This window comes from Polyergus mexicanus, unplaced genomic scaffold (genome assembly GCF_030449975.1).
Source record: "Polyergus mexicanus isolate NDT 795.1 unplaced genomic scaffold, iyPolMexi1.0 SCAF_25, whole genome shotgun sequence".
In the NCBI taxonomy this organism is placed as follows: Eukaryota; Metazoa; Arthropoda; class Insecta; order Hymenoptera; family Formicidae; genus Polyergus; species Polyergus mexicanus.
In genome coordinates, this window is record NW_027223345.1 from 68,748 (window position 1) to 91,047 (window position 22,300).

The following is a 22,300-nucleotide window of genomic DNA, read 5'->3' on the forward strand; positions in this document are numbered from 1 at the left end:
AAGCAGTGGTATCAACGCAGAGTACTCGCGATATTGTCTCTATACGCGCGCAAAATATCGTAAACGTAAATGTATATAGATGATTTCGTTTGATTGTCCTTGTTGACTTTTCTTTCTCTTGAGAATACGAAGAAATTTTATCTCTAGATTTCTAACGATTCGATAGTCTATTAAATTATGCCATAATACAATTTTGAGAGAGCGTTTTCCAGATAATATGAATATTCGTGAAGAAAATTTTGAAATCGTAAAAAGTTTAATAAAATATCGTTTTATCTCTCTCTCTCTCCAAGTTATCTAATTTTTGAATCTCGACAAAGTTGTTCGATCGTTTGTCGACAAAAACCTGCACGTGCGATAAAAAATACTACACAATAATCCGTTATATACGATACAGTATAACTATACAAATGCAAGAGGTCAAGATGAAATCTTCAAACGTCCGAGCAAACGACGCGCGCGCCTGCTGGGATTCCCTGTCAACGATTTCGTCGACCGACGGTTCGACGTGTCCGGTTGTCGTTAACCGCGGCTGACGCCACGGAGCCGGGAGAGCGGGCCAAGTCGTAGCGGGCGGCGTGGAGGCAACTTTTTAACTGGCCGGCGCGACGCGTCGCGAGAATGCGCGGACGTTGCCGCGCCTCGACTTACCCCGGCATATACGCGGGTACATACATGGTGTCCATGCACGCGATATACGCGTGCAATCCTTATCTATGCGCACGTGGCAGGTCCTTTGCGTTTTGCGCGATACTACGACGACGACGACGACGACGACGACGACGACGACGACGACGACGACGATGACGATGAGCGCGATGATCGACTCGGGTACGGAGCAAGTAAAGCGCGGGCTGGGTTTACGATTGGCTGAGCACGGCACGACGGATGAATTGTGGCCAATGAATATCCTCTTACTCTCTCGACGCGAGCTTTATTCGAACGCGGGGCGCGCGCGTGCACGATGGAAGGGAATTTAGAATTTAGTATAATATTTTTATCAAAATCCATCATATTTATATATAGGAAGTTGGAAGATTGTTTCTCCGATGTATCCGCAAGTAATTCAACATCTTGCGATTAGAGAGAGAGAGAGAGAGAGAGAGAGAGAGAATGATGGATATCATTTCGGTTTCAGATTGCAAAAATAATATATATTATAAATAAATATAATGTTATAGAATACTTTTGTTCTTTCAAGGTACAATTGTAATATTCTCGATATATCTCGATATATACCTGTACGCATCGCTTACAAAGGTGCCCATAGAATTGACAGTTGGTTGAGATTTGCCGCGCACAGGCGTCGCTGTCGACTTTCTCGTCGACTAGGAGCGCTCGTTAATGCCTCGGTGAGAAGCTACTCGGCCAAGGATACCGGCGGTGGGGGATCAGGAAACGTCGACGATCCGACGGGACGTTTTACGATCGTCTTCGGAAGCTGCGACTCCCCCGACACTTGCGGCACTTGATTCTTAAACCACTGGCGAAGCAGACTTTTTCCACGTGGAAGATGAGAATCGTGCTCGACGCGTCACGAAAAAGCAGTTTAAGAACAAAGTCCCTTAACTTTTTTTTTTTTTTTTTTTTTCCCAAGAAAGAAGCAATAGAATCGAAATATATCTTAATTAGAAAGTAAAATTCGAGAAGTATATATTTTCCCCATAAAAGTTACGCAAATGAATATTGGGGCTTGCGAAGGTTTGTAACCGGAAAAGTTGTTTCATGTATCGAAATAAGAAATATTCGTATAAGATAAACATGCGTACTTCCATATGCATTTATACAATATTATAATTTATGTTGGACATATGACAAAATGAAATTTCTCTCGTGTACTTTTTTTCTCTTAACTTTATTATAAATTCTCCTAGTAAAATTATATTTCTATACAAACGAGGATTTAATTTATCCTAGTTTTTATTTTCGAGAAAAAAAAAGAAAAAAAAAATCAAACGCTTTGTGAGAAAAATGCGAGAGTTCGAATTATATTTTTTGCAAAAATCACACTTGAGATTAACTGGCATTATATTAAATCGCACGTTACACATCGATATATATATATATATATATATAATGTCGAACCGACGCGAAATCCACGCGTTGTTCGTGTACAGTTATGGCACGATTCTGCCTAGCTGTAACTCTGAGAAAGAGCCGGTGAAAACTACGTATTACACCGATGTTTGTGCCACGGCAAACGAGATATGTATATCGGAAGAAGAACGGTTGGCTCAGATTTTCCCGCCATTCTCGCCATTGCTGTCCTTTCGCCTGCCGCGCTGACAGTATCAATAATATGCCTATTCGGATTGCAGTTTAGCTATTCGTATAGCGATCAACGCTAAATACTGATACGCGAATTTTTTATATTTTTATTTATCCGTAGAAATACACGTATTTCATATATTTATCTTTGGTAAAAGATAAAATTCTAGCCTCTCGAATCGAACACGGCACTGTTCGAAATCGAAGGCACCTGTTAACACGGGCCGCCTCGGCGCGACATCCGGGGACGATGACAGGTGACTGTAGGCTAATCGGTTAATTTGACAGCTCGTGCGTACGCGTGACTTGCATTCGCCGAGAGCGGCTTGTGCCGATTGTTATCGCATTCTTAATGAGCGGGGATGCCCGCGATTGTTTCTATCAAAGTGTCGATACTTTGTGCTTTCGATACTTTCGGATAATTGGATACACGATTAAAGTAAATGCATTTTATCTAATTTACTATAAATGATATTAAAATAATTATTGCTAATTACTTTACGTAAATGTATATTCAATATTTTATGACTTTTGTAAATTTTTTTTTTTTTTTTTACAGGGTAATTATTTGCATATATTTATAGAAATATTATTGCAGAGTTGAATGTTTGAAATTTGATATCAATATAAATACGAATTAATCGATAACTCGTTTCGTCATAACAATCCCAACTAACATATATAGGATAATTTCTAATAACTTTTCCTGGGAAAAAAAAAAAACTGTAAATAAAATATAACTGCTTCGTTTCTTTCAATAGCCTTGTCATTGTATTGTATAATCTTATAGGAATAAAATATCATTACGAGATATTAAAGTACTAAAATGGGAAGAAATTATGACTTTCAACCTCTTAAAGCTAAACCAATAAGAAATATTTTTCGGTGGGCTAAATTTTCATTCTATGGTGAATTATAATCCCGATAAAGATGATGGTCGATCGTTAATAAAGCGGAAAAAGAGAAAGGAAGCCGAGTACGTCGACAGCCGTCCGTTCCACGCGACGCGTCTTATCGGCGCGTCGAGGGTGATAAGGCCATCTTTATCTGCGATAAAGTCGTTTCGAAGCTCCAAGTCTATCTCAACGAAATATTGAATAACGAAAATCTCTTGTAATTCCTCGCAATCGTTTATAAATGATCATTCTAGAATAGTAAATGTGTGTGTGTGTGTGTGTGTGTGTATGTATATTGATTACACTTTCCATTGATTTAGAAAAGAAAATATTAGAGACAGCAAGGCTTTCTCTCTCTCTCTCTCTCTCTCTCTCTCTGTTTCTCTCATGCGAAAGATTGAACTTTTCGAAAGCAACGTCACGTTTCTCTCACGGGAAATTGTTGAAATATCTCGCAAAATTACGCAAAGAGGCAGCTGAACCTCTCTCATTATACGCGATAAATCGTATCTTGCTACGTTTTAACAATTTCCACTCTCGTTACTGTCAAGTTTATCTAGTCTAAATTGTTTCGTAACGCTAGTTATTCATCGAAAAAAAAAAAAAAAAAAGTCGCAGGTAAAATTGCAAATTTCAAAATCTATCTAAAATGCGCGTACAAAACTCATAGAAGCCTCGCATGTTTTTAATATAGGATTAGCTATGTGTAATGATTATTCTAATAATATCCAATTTTTTTTTTTTCCCACTTTCCATTGTTCCTAACGTCAATGAAACATCCACGCGATGAACGATCCACGTGATCCGGGATAAACTTTGGCGTTCGCATCGTTTCCGCATGAATTTCAATGCGCGATGACGCGCCCCGGTAGCGCGTAGAAAAAAAGAAAAAAAAAATGAGAGCGCGTACGGACACAGAGCCGTAGTAGTTGCGCGTAAAACTCTCGTCCCACCACCTCCTCCATCTTGTTCGCCCCCTGCCACGTTCCTTCCTCTCTTTCCGCCTCTGTAACCCTGACCTCCCGTAAAACACACCGAGAAAAAGACTTTTCCGGCATGTACGCACGAGCGCGCCGTGCTCTGCTTCTGGCCGAACTCGTGAATGGACCCGCGACTCTATTTACGAGGGCGTGCGATTCCGCCCGCCGCCCCCCCCCCTCGCCGCTTTTATCACCGTCTCCCGCATTACGATTTACGATACGGCGGGGCGAGGTGAGGGTGAGGTGAGACGAGGCATTTTCGGAATCCCTTCCCTCTAAGGCTCGGCCGCCGACTTGCTTCGCTATCGCGCCTCGACTGTATCGGGTCCGCGAAATTGTTTTCGAATGGCCGATTGTTTGGCACGCCTCGGATTTAACGAGGAGAAAGAGAAGGAGAGGGAGGGAAATGTTTCTTTTTTTCCCTTCCCCTTCCTCGATCACTCGCCCTCGTGTAAACACAACTGTGGAATCGTTTGCGAATTCTCCGGCTTACCTATACGATGACGGACACGTTTGGCGAACAAATCAAACAGCGTATGATTGAGATGTGAAAGGTTCAAAGTGAATGTGACATATAAATGAGATACCCGTCATAAAATACCTCTATTTCCATAATAAATGATCAAAGGCATTTATTGTACAATATAACGACATCTAGCGTATGACTTGCGTAAGCAATCTTAATTTGTGGGGGGAAAAAAAAAATGAAAATTACAAGTTGGAAAAAAAAGATAATTATTAAAATAATTACTTTTCAGTTAGATAATAAGAAATATAAGAAGAAAAGATGGCGACATTGCACGTGACAATCAATTATCAATTGATTATAAATAAAAATCGATTTACAGAAATTGACAATCGGTTATAAATATATTAAGGGGAAAAAAAAAAAAAAAAAAAACGGTTATAAATATATTACTACAGAGAGTTTGTACGTTCTATAGGATAGGAATAAACGATTCTTCCCCCCCCCCCTCCTCTTTCTTCATCTCTCTCGAATCGTTGCCTTCTTCCTTCTTCAATCATTGTTATTACATCGAGCTTATATAGCGAGTATAATTTGTCACACAGGTGTAAGAGGGGCGTACACCCCGCGGACCTTTAAAGCCAAGATCGTTAATAAGAAGCATGCGGTTAAGGAGCACCATGACCTACGGTAAATTTCATCTCGTCCTTGTACCATTCATCTTATCCATAATGCACGAGACGAAGCAATATTTTGCTTAGAATAAATCAATCGAGTCTTTTTCTTTCATCGCAATCGCGTGTATACATTGCGCAAATATACACATGTTTTATTGAGAAAAATTTACAGAGAGAGAGAGAGAGAGAGAATAATTAGAGATTCGTGAAAATTTATCGCAATATATATATATAACAATCTTTTGGATTATTAAACCTTTAATGCATTCGAATATGGATGGATCGTGCAATATTCGCACTATTTTGTTGGATCGTAATATTTTCGTAAAGATCAATTTTTCCTCTAATTAGTAATTTTTACACAAACTTTTCCATTTTAGAGCATGGCGCGCTTAAAATTATTTTTTTCTACCATTTGAATTTTTATAAATATATATTGTACATATATTGGAAGATTAGAAGGACAAAATTTTACTTTGATCAATCGATTGTTGACAGAGATATTGACATGGCCTCTTTGTAAAATATATGATACTTCCCATATGACAAATAGAAAAAGAATATTTTCTTCCGGATAACGTTACGATCAAGAAATTAATTTTAATTTCTTGACTTTTTTCTAATTATGTAACAAGCTTTGACGAACTATGACAAGCGGCATAACTGCGGTGTCAAATAATATATATATATGTCGCCCTCCGATACACGGCGAGTTTATATATTCTTATAATTAAAATTAAAAGTCACGGAATCCAATCTCCCACGCGTCAACCGCGTATATAATTCCCACTCTTTCATCAGACGTCATCTTCTTTATTGCCGCCGTCTGTGCGCGCGCGGGGAAATTACCAACGTGCTCGCACAGCGCAGGTTCCATCGAATATCTAAAATGACATCGTCCGCGACCCATCCCGCCGCTCTCCGTCCCTTTCCCCCTCACAGACCCGCTTCGTCTCTCCCACCTTCGTCGCGCTTTCCCTCCCCTCCTATCGCCCCAAATCCTTCCGCGCGCCATCTCGCTTTCTTTCTCATTCCCTCTCCCTCTCTCTTCACCAACGAACGCGTTCTATCCCCTACCTCTTTCCTCTCGCCGTTTCCTCTCCTTCCCCATCCTCCAACATCCCTTGCACGATCCTCGCCGTATCCGCCTCTCTCTCTCTTCCTTCTTCGCCCTTTCCTCTTCCATTTTCCCGCCTTTCGTCCCTACGAATTATCGACGGGCGCAATTCCAATGGATAAAAGCGACGGCGACCTATTATCGACATTCTGTATACCGACCAGACCCGCGGCGAATACCGACTAACCGTAATGCCAACCGACCGCGATACCGGCGTGGGGGGCTCTCGACGCCACTGCATATTTATTATACGCGAAATGCGGACAAACCGGAACGTGGCGAGAAAAATATATTGACACGCTGTATGTAACGCCCACGGCGCAAAATACGAACGTGTAACGTCGAGATGCCATACCGCACGGATGTCTCGTTAATCCCGGCAGTAGCCGCGAGATTTTCCGCAATGTAAATCGTTGGGCGACACACACGTGTGCCTCTTATATAAAGCGCACATTTATTTAAAATTATTATATAATTATTATGTTACATAATATATTTCATATCTCCTCGCACGGACAAAGATTATAGTATACAAAGAGCGCTCTTTTAATTTTTTAATAATAAAACAACGAAAACACGTATATTTTATCACCGTCAAGTTTACCCCATATTATGTATTGTGCGCCATTGTATAGGAAATTTTTTTATTTCCCCCCCCCCCCCCCGCTCTTATTATATTTTACGTAGAATATAATTTTATTGCGATGATTTTCAGTGTTGAAAATAATTAAATTATTTAATCGAAATAATGATTGGATTTATTTTTTTCTCTCTTTTTTATCGGCTCTTCTTACTTTTGTTGAAAATGTGATAATTAATTCAGAAAATATCTTCTCTACGAAGATCTCTATTGAAGTATTAAAGTAGGGAGAGCAGCGCTTTAAAAATTAAAAGCCTAAATGGATAAAAAATAGGTACAAGTGTCATATAGTGTTTCGAAAAAAGAAAAAAAGAAGAAAAAAAAATTCATATATAATATCAGATTGCAGTTGACACATTACGTTACGATTAATCTGATCTTTTTAAGTAGATAATTACAAAATTTACCATCAATTTTATCGTTCTCATTCATATTTATTTCATCGTTAGGGTAGAAGGATACAATTCGCACACAAATCGCACAATATCCGTTTCTAATTGTTTTTTTTATTTGTGTGTGGATTCGTATTATTAATACATCATGACGTATAAAAAATATGCTCGCAAGGCAGAGAACGCGTGTGTCTCGGGTGCATTTTTACTCATCAATGATGCATAAACAGTGTATGTATATATATATATGGACTTTGGAGCTATGTATTCGATTCGTTTGGATTGGAATAGTTATACGCATACGAATGCATATATAGTATGTATGCGTTAATTCCGTATATGTAAAATGGCTCTCTTGCTGGAATTTCGAAAATGCGCGCGCACGAGCCGAGCGTGCAAAACCCCCCTCGATTTATCGGCGAAAATTATTTCATCATCGACAACTTTCTCTACTTCTCCCATCTTACCCACGCTTGTCGGATCCTCCCTTGTTCCCTCGTTTACGCGATCCCTTGGAACCGAATATCCGATAAACGACACACATGGCGATACACGCGTAACTAACGATAAAAAATCAAATCTTTCTCTGCTAAATATATTCATACAAGTAGAGTTTGTCGCATAAATCATTATATCTTTAGCTAGAATTATTATATTTTTAATCTTTATTAAACATTTGCGCTCGCGAAAATTCTTTACGACAATTGTTTATAAAATAGAAGACATTTCTTATATTGTTAGTATATTAATTATCGCGCTTATTTCATTCTATTTCTATTTATTAAGAAAAAAATGTATATATTTTTATGATGACATGGAATAAAATAATTGATGTATTAATTCTATAAAATTTATTAAATTTTTTTGGCTTCATCCCCTATTATAAACAAGATTGTAACTGGTGCAATCGTCGCGTCTCCATGTCGAGAACAAACATTAGAGATTCTTCTCCCTAGTTAAATTCATCGAAATTACATCAGTTTCGATGAATTTAATTTACCTAACAAAAATGTCAAACAATCGTATCGTCTCGCTTAATCAGCGGCGGCGGCGGCGTCGCGTCGAAAATTCGCCCCAGCTAAAAACGCGGGCGATTTTAGCCGGCGCTGCTCCCGCTCCCGCTCTCTTCGAGCGGGATTCGGATTTGGGTTTTGCCGCAGGGGGGTAGGTGCGCGGAGCGAACGCGGATCGATCCCCCTCGGCGCGAGTACGAAAGGGGGGTTGGTTGCGACCGAGTCGCCCTCTCCGTCGCTCGGTATCCTGGCCGTGTTCACCCCCGAAAATGGGAACGGTTTAAAGGGTGCCGCCGCATCGTCCAACGGAACCAATGAAATTCCATGTGATTGGCGAGAGGATCGCGATATCGCGCGCTCGTGCCGATAAAATTTCTTCCCCCCGCCCCCTCCACTTTTTTTAGCGATGGAGAAAAAAGCGGAAAGAAAAGTCGAGACGCGCAAGTTTAGAAAAATCTGCGGCGAGTCTGTTTCTTCATCGGAAAATAAGCAACGCGTCCCTAATGTATCTCGCGATGCGATTCGCCGAGCGAGTCTCATTATCGGACGCGTTTTATCAGAGTTCGTACCGCCGCTATACTAACTCGAATGTAGGTTAACGGCGGCGGATCCAAGAGAAGGGATGCCGAGTTTTCTTCGAAAAATCAATAGACATTTCTGCCCCTGGGTTTCACCTTGTCGCCCTAATAACACCCGCCGTCGACTCACTTTCCACGATTCGTATATCGCGCGATTCCGTATCGAAAGGACTCTATATGAGCCTCCAACTTAGGTTCGTGCACAAAGTGAAACTTTTTATGCGGTACTAATTATTTCTCACAAAATTAATGATCGTAAAGTTTGAACGTTTTTACTAGTATTAATATAATTTTTTCCCTTCCTTACATATACCTATATTGCCAGTATATTATATATATATTTTTAAATAGCTCTTACACATATTCAAAATTAAGTAAAGAATTAAACTCGATCATTTATAATCTACTGAAAATGCTTTTCACTGCGGAGAATAATCGACGTGTCCACGTATTTATATTAACAAGTAATCGATTCTACATATTAGCTTTATTACGTTGCGAATTAAGCCTACCCAGATGGAGTTTGTAAACACTCCATGTATAGTAGGTTAGGTTTAACCGCGGAACGTACGCGTCTCGTAGTCACTCGCTTCGCGATACATTTCCAGCGTAATGCGTAAAAGTGCAGTGACACAATAGTGTATACGAATAAATCTATACAGCCTTGCTAGTGCAAACACGTGATAATTCGCGAGCGGATTCTCCTCGATCATTGGTCGATCGTTGGTTGCGAATCAAAGTTGGGACTCGAGGTCGAGCGTGAAGAGATCCCGTTTACCTTCGCGAGTACGTTTCCACCTGGCCCGTACGTACGTACGTACCTGAGGAACCTGTATAGTCTCACGCTCGCTCAGTTTCTAGCGACTGCCGCTCTAATCACCGGCTATCTTAATATCTCGATATTCGCGCAACCAACTTATCGTTAGTCTCTTGCTCAATACGCATGCAATCATCTGTTGTTTGTATTATTCGCTTATTCGCGAATAGCGATAGATCAGTCCGGCAAATATATGTATAAGAATTTCAGAAAAATTTTTTGTCCACAAATATTTATCGACATTTTATATATTTCGAATCGAACGAAACATATAGGAATATATTATATATATAGAAAAAATTTGCCGTCGAAACGAGCAGCTGAGATATCCTATATATTCTTTTTTCAATTTTCTTTCATGTCTTCTTTCACAATTGATTTTATCGTCTACTACGTCAGTATTGTCGCTATCACCAGACGCTATTATTATTTCTTCTCGGCTTTTGAATATTTTACAAACAATACTATTACATACATCTATTTTTTTGGCAAAGTTTTTCGCTCAAAGGACAATAGAAAGCACTGCCAATTATTTTTGAAAAATAATATACTTTTGTGCAGCGAAAACGTGACGATTAAATAATGCTATGGTTGACATTTTATCCGTTTCGCATATTATTTTTATTAAAATGACATACAAAATTTTATTATTCGTTACAAGTTTGCCATTTTTAATTATATATATATTTTTTAAGTAATTCCAAAATTAAAAATGATTTTTTTTCTTTCTTTTCTTTCTTTTTCAAATTAGACGTAAAGATTTTGCGTTTCTAAAGTTTCTTCTTTTCGTAAAAAAAAAAAAAAAAGTTAATTCGAAAACTATTGATCTCTCAAAATTTTTGTTGAAAAAATTTCGAGGCTATTACAAGAGAGAGAGAGAGAGAGAGAGAGAGAGAGAGAGAGAGAGAGAGAGAGAGAGAGAGAGAGAGAGAGAGAGAGAAACTCGATTTCAGATTAATCAAAAAGAATACGTATATAAAATATGTCTAATATGTTTCATACATATAAGTAAGTCTTTGTGCAAAAAAGTAATGCGGAATCGAATCTTTTCAATTCTAAAAAAAAAAAAAAAAAAAATTGCAAAAGCGTTCTTATAATGGCAACCTTATCTATTTAATACATAGAAATATGCAGAAAAACACGCTGTTACACGACATACACAATGTTATCGTTATAATTCTAGAATCTACAATGCGCGCGATCCTGCTTACGTCGAAAGGATCTTCTCCAGCGGTCCTCCTACCCCTCATCCCCAAAGCCCTCTCCATTTTCTACGATGCTGCGCGAGCGAACGGAGGTTCTATTTCCGGCCGATATTTAAATCCGACGGGGACCGAATCCGCTCGATCTTAACCGAAGCCGTTCGGTCAAGCTGTCACATTCGCGGCGTGCTCGCCGAATGCTCGTCTCTCGCGTGGCGACGACGGCGACAACGGCGGCGGCGTGACGCGTTAAATGAAAATGGCAACGCGCACCTATGCCACGCGGCGGCTGCCTTCACGGGTCGCGCGCACAAATTGCGCTGCTTTATCAATCTGAAATAACACCGGGACGCGGGACAATGAGCGACAATGCTTGAGACTTGCAAGCATTTGGCCGGACCTAACGTCAAGGATCACGCTATTGGTTGACACGTACGTACAATTTTGTATACATTTATATATATATATATAATCAGATTTATATAACAGATCACTCTTACACGCACATTAAAGATATAGTTTAAACGTTTTATTATATACAGATAGATGAGAATGGATCTTGGGATATCGCGAGTCGAAAGATTTCACAGAGTATCTTGATAAGATAAGCAATGTAAGTATTTCTACTTTTTTAAGTCTTAATATAAGATATTAAATTTTCTTCTTTATCAAATTAATTTATAAATATTATCTTTGTATATTTTCCTTTTACATTATTATAACAATTTTCCACGAGATATAATGCTGTTTTATGTCTCAGTGTGTTTATGTTTTGTTTGGCAATATGAAATTTAACAATGGATCGAAAAATACTATCTTTCAAACGTGTAAATTTTTTTTAAACATTTTAATGTATACAATTCATTTATAAAAAAAAAAACAAGTTTCCTTATAATAGCATCAATCACGGTGACCCATGATCTCTTTTTAAAAAGCAAAAAAAAAAGTAACGCTTATTACGTGTAAATTATATTTTTATCATAATTAAAGACAGCTTATATATGCATAAATATACATGTGTGTGCGTTATATACAAGTATATAATTCTTGATAAACTGTAACGGATAAGCAAATGATGTGCGTTTGAAAAATCTATCGCGTACGAATTTAAGATATTTTTTCTTAATATTGTTTCTCTAATCTTTTGACATAAGAAAATGTATGAGCGTTCATTGTTGTTATCCTTACAGATATTTTCAATTCGCGAGAAGATTGCGAAAGCAATTTAATTCGCAAAGCAAATGACATAGCAGCAGAGTTTATTAGAATATACATGAAACCTTCAAGATAATCCAATAAAAAGTAAAATATCTTTGGAAGAAACTTTCTAACGCATTTATTATCTTAATAATTTGCTGTAAAACTGTATTAATAAAAGAATATTGTAACGAAGAAAGAGAGAAAGATATTTCAAGTATATTTTATTAATGCTAATATCCATTCTGTTTAATTGTAAAATCTAAATTATACATTCTCTCAATGATATAGTCAAGATGAATAATTTCGAATATTTCTTTTAGACAGTAATCAGACATTTAACTTGACGATACGATGTATACTGTATCTTAAAAATGAGAGAAAGGATTTGCCTCTTTTTATCTGAAAATCCGTTTTTAATTATTTTGTCTAGTTACTTTAATTATGTAGCTACATGTAAAATGATATAAATAAAAAACATATGTATTGTACTTTACTCGATTACGTAATGTTTTTGCAAAGCGATATCCCGCGCGCAGTGGTGTAACAATTATTTTTACCGATTTTACTTTTTAATTTATCGTGCTTATAATAAATAAATAGTAGCATGTAAATAATGGTAATTAATAGTAAAGTAAGTAATTAATAGTAGCAAAATTTAATTAATTTTGATGCGTATAGCGTGTAAGAATACACGACTCTCGTTCGGACTCGTTTTAGATATAATATAATCCAATATGGCTGCAACGGGAGCCTATAGATAAATTTTCATCTGTTTAGACATTATAAATCTTATATATTTGATAAATTTGTCATTTTTTAACTCTGTGTTTGTTTGCCGATTTATTATTTCGCACAAACGAATAGCATTAAAATTAATCCATCATTAGCGAAGAGCTCTGGACCATCTCGATATTAAAGGACCAGCCCTGCTTGTTGATTCGTAAATTGACTTTCTCACTTTCATCTGACAGTTATCTATCGATATTTTCAAACTAGCAATATTTCAGCGTGTTTCTCATATTTTGCGGAATTTGTGAGAAAATTCTGAATAATTATCCAGTCTTGCTACGATTGATGTTACAGGTTTTTTTATTACATTACCGGCGCTGCGGTCGCACGGATGCAACGCCAGTCAATGTCGAGAAGAAAGTCGAGAATTTATCGCGGACTGCTCTCTTTGTCAGTTATAACGTACATAACGCGTTTGTATTTTTGTATAAATTTTACATCCGACGGCGAACGAACGCGGCCGAAAATATCCGAGATTATTAGTCCATCGTTGCATCCATATCGCGCGTCATCCCCCCCCTTGGTTCCTCTCTATCTCTCCTCTCCGTTTCTACTTCGGACAACATCGGATACACTCGTGCGACATGGACGGACCCTGACTTTTGTCGCGCGCTTTGTCGAACGTATAAACGGATGAGGCTTTTTCTGGGACTGGCAACGCGTGCTACTTTGTGCCTGTCTCGCGCACAGGATGCGAATGAGAAATAGAATGAAACCCGATGAGAGAAGTTGGCGCTCTCCGTTAATAATTTGTTGCTTAGACGCCGCTTAGAGCAAGCGATAAATTTCCCAATATCGAATTAATTCAACAGTAATGAAATATAGAATGGGCAAATTCGCGCTCGGAAAGTAAGAGCTACGTTCTTCTCGTCATAAGTATCGAAAGGCATAAAACAATTAATAATCGAGTCGTCGAGGATTCGGCGATACGTCCTTCATTCGCTCTCGTTCGTGCCGAGCGTCGAGGCTGCATCTCTCACGGTTATACCCGTAAACTCCGGGGCGCTCTCTCGTTCTCGGTCCCCGATGTTGGCGCGATCGATACGACACGACCATCATCCCCCGTCGCCAGCCCGGCCGATTTTTTTCCATTCGACCCTCGCGCCTGCGCGCCGCGCCAACGCGCTCTCCCCTTTCCGATTCCGAGCGAGAGTCGGAGGAGGGTACACGCGCCACCACCACCACCACCACTACCCGGCGAAGCGGGACCGAGCGAACAAGGCGAACGAGCGAGCGAATGCGCGCGGCAGCGGTAGGCGAGGAGAGGCGAGGAGAGGCGAAGCGAGATGCAACGGGGGACGGGAATGAGGGGAGTGCGCCTTTATTATAGCCGCGCGCTGCTTCTCCCATACCCCCGGCGCTCGAGCCAGAAACTCGGCGCTGCCAGGGATCGCCAATACCAATTTTGGAACGCGCCAACGTCGACCGAAATTCACAAACGAGATCTCGGAATTAGCAGGGAAAATGTGGGACCGCGCGCGCGGCTCGATCGATCTCTCGAAAAATATCACGAGGGCAGCGGAAGCGAGATTAAATGTATTTATGTACATTACGTCGGGGAGGGGGAGGGGGCGGTGGGCGAGGAACGATGGCGGCGGGTTAGGGGAGGCAAAGGGGATGACGCATTACGCGCGGACGACGCGGAACGAGCGGGCGGGTAATTTAACGAGAGGCGCTGTATTATTTTCGAATGGGACTCGTAAGGACGCTCGGCGCGAACAGAGCTACCGGCGTCTTCTCTTCTCGTCTGCGTCTTGCGCTTTGCGAGCGCGAGTCTCGTGCAAAATGAATCTAACGAGTATCCGGTAGACTTTTGACATTTTCTGCAATTTCTCCACCCTTGCAAAGAATGTCTCGCCAACTCGGCGTCTTTCGCGATGAAAGATCCTTTGATAAATGTGCAATTAAGTGTCTCGAGAGAGAGAGAGAAATTTTCAATATTAATCTTTTAGTATACTTGTTCATCTCTCGATTCGATCGAAAATATATAGGTAAATATATGATTTTAAATAAAGCGCGATCTCTAGTCTTTCCTTAGATTATACGATAATCCAGTAGAGTAGAGTACGATTGTGTAGTAAAGAGCAAAAACTGTGTATCATCTATTTATATTTCTTTTGGTTTATCGGTTCGATGTTTTCCAAGGCGATTTAGATTGCACCGATAAGGAAGAAAATTTGATGAAGGTATTTCGTGTAAATATGCAAAAAACATTTTCGCGTCCTTAGTCGCTTAGCGCCGTACTAATGGGGGGGGGGGGGAGGGGAATGGAATTGGAGGGTAAATCGGATTGAACCTCGAGGACTTGTCGGAGGAAGCGTTAACGATTGACCAGAAATATAACTGTTTCGAGGCGATCGCGAAAATTGATAGAATTAATCCAAGAAAATGAAACCGATTCACTCACGAAGAATGAATTTTTCATTTAAAATCGCGCACACGTGTCGTCCGCTCTGCCGTTATACGGATAAATACTTTGACAGTGTTTCCTCTTGCGTTATGACCGATATTCTTTTTTTTTTCGCTGGTCATTTTTTTAAATACTTTCCGGATGATTGATAAATGTATACGATTGGCTAACGAGGATCGATATCGACAATAAGAAATTAAACGCCATCTTTTTGCTCGTCATGATTTTTATCAATCTAGAAGAACATGACGCTCAAAAGTCAGGAAAATGGCTAAAAAATCGTTAGAAACTCGGGTTCCCTCTTATATTCGTCATAATTAGCAGATAAAATATTTATGATTGCATAAGCGACGCAGCACATTATCGAAATTATCGCCTAATTATTTACATAATCCTAGCATCGTCGTATCGCATCACATTTAAATTTATATATATATGTGGTTTATATATATATAAAATTTAATTTAAGAGTAGATATTAAAAAAATCGAATACTCCATGTATGGAGATTTTCTTTTACATTATATATTTGCGTATTACAAGAGGATATATATATATATCTATCGCAAGGAATAATAAAATTTCCAAATTTTTGTTTAAATCTAATTGGAATTGAATTCATTTCGCAACGGAGATTTAAAAAGTTAAATATTAGATTTAAGAAATAAAGTTATTATTCCTTTCGATGAAGATTCCTAATTTTGTAATAAATCTTTAAATGATTTTTTTCTCGGATAATGATTATTTCTCGAAATGCTGTAGATCGTTAAAGTTGACGATTACGAGAAAGCTCGCGTCTCTTTACGCGAGAACGTAGAATGACGATAATTCGGGAATATAGGACGACGGGGTGACCGCAGCTTTCCATTTTTGTTCGGTCGAATCGATCGGCGATTCATGTACGAACGTATTATATGTGCTCGGAAATTACGGAAAGTCGAATTCTCGTTGTTCCGTGGTCGAAACTCGACCCGATCTCTTCTCCGAGCGTATATATTAAACATGCTACAAAATAATACATAGCCATGATGTCCATGCAGCTGCAACTGGCCGTGCGCAAGCTGGACGCGTAGCGGTGAATCGGGAGTTCCTTGTCTTGCCCATGCTCCTCTCTCTCTCTCTCTCTCTCTTTCTCCCTCGCTCTCCCTCCCGTTCACCCGACTAGCTGAGGCGCGCGCGCGCGCTTCCCTCCATTTCTCCCCGTTTCTGAGTTATATTTAGGTGAACTCTGGTATTATCCGACGGGCTGACGGACGTACGAGCGAATAGACGTACGGACGGATGTACGAACGAACCCGTCGTACCAACTGGAACCAGAGGGCTTTTACCTATCATCCTGTCCGTTACGTCTGACGATCCGCGCGATACGGTAACTCGCGGGTCGAGTTCGATGGATCGATATGCGTCGACATCCGGCGCGACAGATTGGACAATTGGCGAGTCTATTTCGCTATGGCGATCGATTGGTCGAAATCGTCGGCGACCGCTCGCTCAATCTCCGAACAGTCCGCGTTCGCAAGCTTCGCCGATAATACGGAAAAATAACGGCGAGCGCGCGATAGTCGCCGATGTTGCCGACTCGGAGAAACAGGCTATTGCATCGGTTTAATGAACGTCCTCAAAACACATTGCATTTCTCTGAATATTTTCCATTTGTGTATGTGTGTGTGTGTGTGTTATATTTATAATTATATGTAAATTTATTTTGCTTACTTTTTATTCATGTCAATATGAATATTTAATAATTTTATAAGAAATATATAAGCTATATATATACTAGAATTATTATAATAAAAATACGACGCATGCACAAATGATTATAATATTGTAATATATACATATCCCACACACACACCTATAATAATATTGAATAAAATAAGTAAAAAATAATGATCTCTCCCTCCCTTTAGCAATTGTCATATCGTTTAATAAACATTATAAATAAAAATAATGTAAACAAAAAAATTACAAAAGTATTAATATATCTTGACATTGTTGTCGCGAATACAGAAACGGCTTGAAATTATTTCAAAAATCTATACTAAAGTAAAATGCGGGAAACCTGAGACAGCTAAGATGATACAGATTATACAAATTGAAGGATGTTTCTCGCGCGATATTGACGGAAGGGAGCGCACGCGTCGCATATATTCCGAGATTCGCACACGGTAGTATTTTGCCATTTTGGTTGTATTTAACGTGTAACCGTATATAGTCTCGCGATCGTAATAAATTTTTATTTCTATTTTATATATTTATTAGATCGATCTTGTGGTTATCTTATCCGCAAGGAAGACAGTAATATGAGATTGTGTCAAAATTCGAAAGACACTTCCAAAAAATATGAAGCTTCAAATTTATATTTATGTAAAAGAGATGGAATAATAATATTCAAAAATATTTGTCAAATTTCTTAAACTTGAATAAATAATAAGACAGGAGTATGCACATTTTTGGGGGAATTTTTTCTCGCTATTCTTTTTTAAACTGACAAACGTGAAATCAAGCTTTGCTGGAAAAAAAAAAAAAAAAAAAAAAAAAAAAAAAAAAAAACTTGCGAAACAACTATCATTTGCAATGGAGAGAAGGAGACTTTTTCCGTTGTTTAATCATTGTCGATTTTCGGACAACGGTTCTTGCGCGTGCATGGAATTTCTCTCTGCTGGCATATTACCGGTAGGAAACGTAACGGCATCTATGTCGCCACTAGGTATGTCATTCTCAGTGTCTAACTTTCTAAAATTCTAGACAGCGTTGTTAAAAATTTATTATTTTCCCTGCTTAATTTTTTTTTTTTTTTTTTGCAGACATGGTTGCAATTAAATAAATTAAATGTTCAATCCATAAATATTCTATTTCTATCAAATTATGTTATTAGTTTTTGTGGTGGTTTAAGTAATTCTTAGTTATGAGCAGATAAAAGAGAGAATTGAATCATTTCTATTATGTTAATATAAATAAATTAACTAAAGACAAATAAAAAAATATATCAGGTATTGTTATACTAATTATAATAGTTTAATATTTTCATTATTGATAATCCATATTATTTCCATGTTATTTCATATTATTTTATCATAGTATTAAAATCAATATTGATATATTGAGAGCATAATTTAAATATACGTAATATAATATAATATAATTAACACATATATTAATGTAAACATAGGTAAATCTTGAGAGAGAGATGGGTTATAATCTTACGCTCACACTCACAAAAAAAAAAAATATTATACTAATTTTATTTTGCTAAGAAAATATCAATAGCCGAAAGTTTTTTTATCTGTTTCGAGATTCAAGATGAATCTATTATTAATAGAATATTAAAAATAATATCTCGTAATAATAGTAAAAAAATTTCGTTAGAGCGTTTAATTCCCTTGATAAATTTTTTCATTTAAACATTTTAGGATGAAACGGGTCATGTATAAAAAATATTTATAAAGCTTAAAGTTCGGCTTATATCGAAGGAAACTCGAAACTTATTTGACAAATATTGTGAAAGTGAGATTTTAAGGTATCGAAGAATTAAAAAAAAATAATATTTTTGCAAATGAAAAATATCAATGACGTAAACGAAGATAAATATAATCAGAAATCGCACCATGTCAGATTCTTTCAAAAATTCATGATCGTTTAATTAAAACACGCAAAATTCCTCTCATTCAGGTACAAAGGGACTACTAATTCCATCCACAGCCGTTGCACGCGTATATTTATTCGTTTGCTGCAGCAATGCATACATTAATATCCTAATAACACCCTCAATATCACGAGTTTCAATAAATCCAATCGATTTTTCCAACATGCGTATTCGGATAGAATGTCTGCTATATTTCACGCCACTAGTAGATGTAAAATAATAATATAAATTTACTTTTTAAATATATTTCTTTAATTTAATCTTCCTCTTCCGATAAGAGATATAAATTTTTTAATAAACAGGTTACATCAAAATAGTCGTCATTTTTTCATCGCCTCTTTTTTCTTTATACGCGAAATTTTGGTTATTGCATAAATTTTTTAATGTTTAAATTACAATTTTAATCATGTTAATTATTAAAAGTCTTAAAATACACTCAATTATACTCATTGTATTATTAAATTAATTAATTAATTAAATCTATTTAATCCATTGTGAACGGGAAAAAATCCTCTGCTACAGATAGAAAATATTATATATTATAATAAAATATTTTAATTTTAGCAACATGTATAATCGTTCCTGCATCTCTTCTGTCATACATCGTACTTTTGCGTAGAACGCAAACGTCTATCTATATTGTAGAAGCGTGAACAGACGCGAGAAAGAAATGCGTGATGCATTTTCCTTACAGTTGTAGATAGAGAGGCTAAATGGCCATTGTAAGCAACATGGATAGCATATTGATACAATCGCAAATAAGTATATAATCCGAAAAGTAGAGAGAGTTAGTTAGTTGCTAAAGTGTTAGGTATTATTTACATTATAACAAGTGTGAAATGATAAAAATTGATAGAAATTTATTCCGCAAAACACATTATAAACTACGTATCTTCAGAATCTCTAACTCTAAGATAATTAAACAAATTTTTTAGTTTTTTTTTTTTTTCTTCATTCTTTTACCAATATAAAATCTTCATTTCGAATAGAAATTATATAGAGCTCACGGATCAAAGCTGTATATAAAACAATTCTGTGTCGCGCAAACGGATAAATATTTTTTTTTCAAAATCGAAAAGTCCAACTAAACTTGCGCTTCAAGCGAACCTTGAGGTAATATTTGAGATTTTTGAGAAAAACAGAAACATTGTGAGAAATCGATCGTGCGGTAGCTGGCAGTGACGATTTGCGGAATCGCCAACTTGGTAGCGGAGATCGTCAGAGTGACGGAGACAAGCGAAAAAAGAGAGAAAAAGAGAGAATATGTGTAATAGCGGCAGCGAAGGGTGAAGGGGAATAGAGAAAAATAGACGGCAGAGAGAGAGAGAGAGAAAGAAGGCGTCATATAGAGAGTACGAGAGATAAAAAGAAAAAAAACAGAGAGAGAGGGGGGGGGGGGAGAGAGAGCAAGATAGGAACGACAAAGAGGAAAGAAGATGGAGAGATATAAACATGCAGAGGGAATGAGCGAGATAAAGGGGCAGAGAGAAAGAAAGACAAGTGGAGAAGAAAGAGAGAGATAGCGGAATAAAGAGAAAAAGAAAGAGAGAGACGATGGTGAGAGGAGAAAAGAAGAGGGGGCGGGGGCGGGGGCGGGGGGGTGTAGAATGGAAAGCGCTGCGCAGAACCACGGCAGCCCAGCATCGTCGTGGTCTCATCGACCTAACCTACTTTAGCGAGGGACGCCTGGACGAGGTCGACGTCGACGTCGACGTCGTCCGAGGATGTTCGACGACGACAATGGCGACGATGGCCACTAAGCCTAGCAAACTAACGGAAATTCTCTAACGCGTTCTCATATCTATATAGCCTGTTTCTCTCTCGTCTCTTGTCTGCACAATATCGTTGTCTCTTTTTCCCTTTTTCTTCTATTTTTTCATTCCTATCGGTTGTTGTCAGTGTTGGGCTCGCGTCTTTTATTTCTATGGATTCTACATCATAATTTTATCCTTCTTTCATTTTGAATTTATAATCTTTCGTACCCGAAGAAATATATGGATAAAAGAAATGGATGGAAATTCACTTTGCGGAATTGAATTTTATATTTTTGAAATCGCAAATTATCGTTCAAGTTTTTGGATTCTCCTCTATTAAGCTCTCTCTCTCTCTCTGATTTTGGTTACATCAACTCTGTGTTCTTTATAACAGATTTGAGAAAGAATATTTTGATTTTGATTTTTTACCTCTCTCTTTCTTACAGACAATTTTAACATTAAATTTATCCAATAAATAAAACTTGAAAAATCCAAATAATCTCTACAATTCTTTTAAAGACATTCGCGAATATCGTTATTGACAACGGAAGAGATTTATATTTATAACTGTTTTTTTTTTTCCCAATGTGTCTTTTTCCACACAGCAGACGATTTATTATTTTGCATAATTTCTCATCTAGAGATAAATTAGTTTATGATGTTTTGAATATAAACGATGGAATTTCGTGTGGTAAATCACATTAACGTGAACATTATAAATTTCATTCGTTATTCAATATGCATTCGCGCGATTATTATAAAAAAGTGAGTGAGAGAAAAGTCTCATTTTGTTTAATCGCGTCCCAGAAATTTCATTAGCCTTAAACTTGATAAATCTAATATTAATTGGATTAATGGAATAAATATTATATGTGTGAAATACACACACATTTTCACACATACAATACATATATAATTTATACGTATTAGAAGATTATTTATCATCTTTACACAGCGATCGACATTTTTATTGACCATTTAAAAAGTCAATTTTTCCTCGATCGAATGTGTATGCGTGTACGCGCGCGCGACATCATCATAATAATGTATAACGAGCCTCGTAAAAATATAGAAATAAATTTTTATATATTGCAATGAGATATTTAAATCTCCATTAATGAAAATTAAGTCTGCTGCTAAATTTTGCAAACGATCGAGAAAAAAAACGTCCATGTTGGTGACGTCATATTTGCTAGCGTATAACCGCGCCTCACTCTTTTCTTCCGCGACATTAACTGCGGAGAAGTCGCTGACTCGGATTGGAAAACGTTACGTCGTGATCGGGCGCGCCCTCTCCCGCGCGAATAGAGCGACCGAAGCGGCTAGAGCTTGAGTCATAGAGAGTGAATCATGCGTTATCCGCTATCCGCTCACCGCCTAGGACACATTCTTACGGGATTCCTCTCTCGCGTTAATACGCCATTTACAGTGACGCACGATAGTGCGTTAGAAAGCG

At 37.8% G+C, this 22,300-nt stretch overlaps 1 protein-coding gene and 1 long non-coding RNA gene across 3 annotated transcripts in view; one reads left to right on the forward strand and one right to left on the reverse strand.

Moving 5' to 3' along the window:
• The window catches only part of Tara (taranis), a 72,310-nt gene that overhangs the window by 47,712 nt on the left and 2,298 nt on the right, over nucleotides 1–22,300 (reverse strand). The window lies entirely within an intron of this gene.
• On the forward strand, nucleotides 9,551–12,748 carry LOC138943172 (uncharacterized). Of its 2 annotated transcripts, XR_011448419.1 has the most exons (5): nucleotides 9,551–9,813; nucleotides 11,028–11,478; nucleotides 11,589–11,659; nucleotides 12,237–12,348; nucleotides 12,567–12,748. It is a non-coding gene; the product is annotated as an uncharacterized lncRNA (long non-coding RNA). The 2 variants fall into 2 exon arrangements; XR_011448418.1 differs by lacking the exon at nucleotides 12,567–12,748 and having other exon boundaries at nucleotides 12,237–12,499.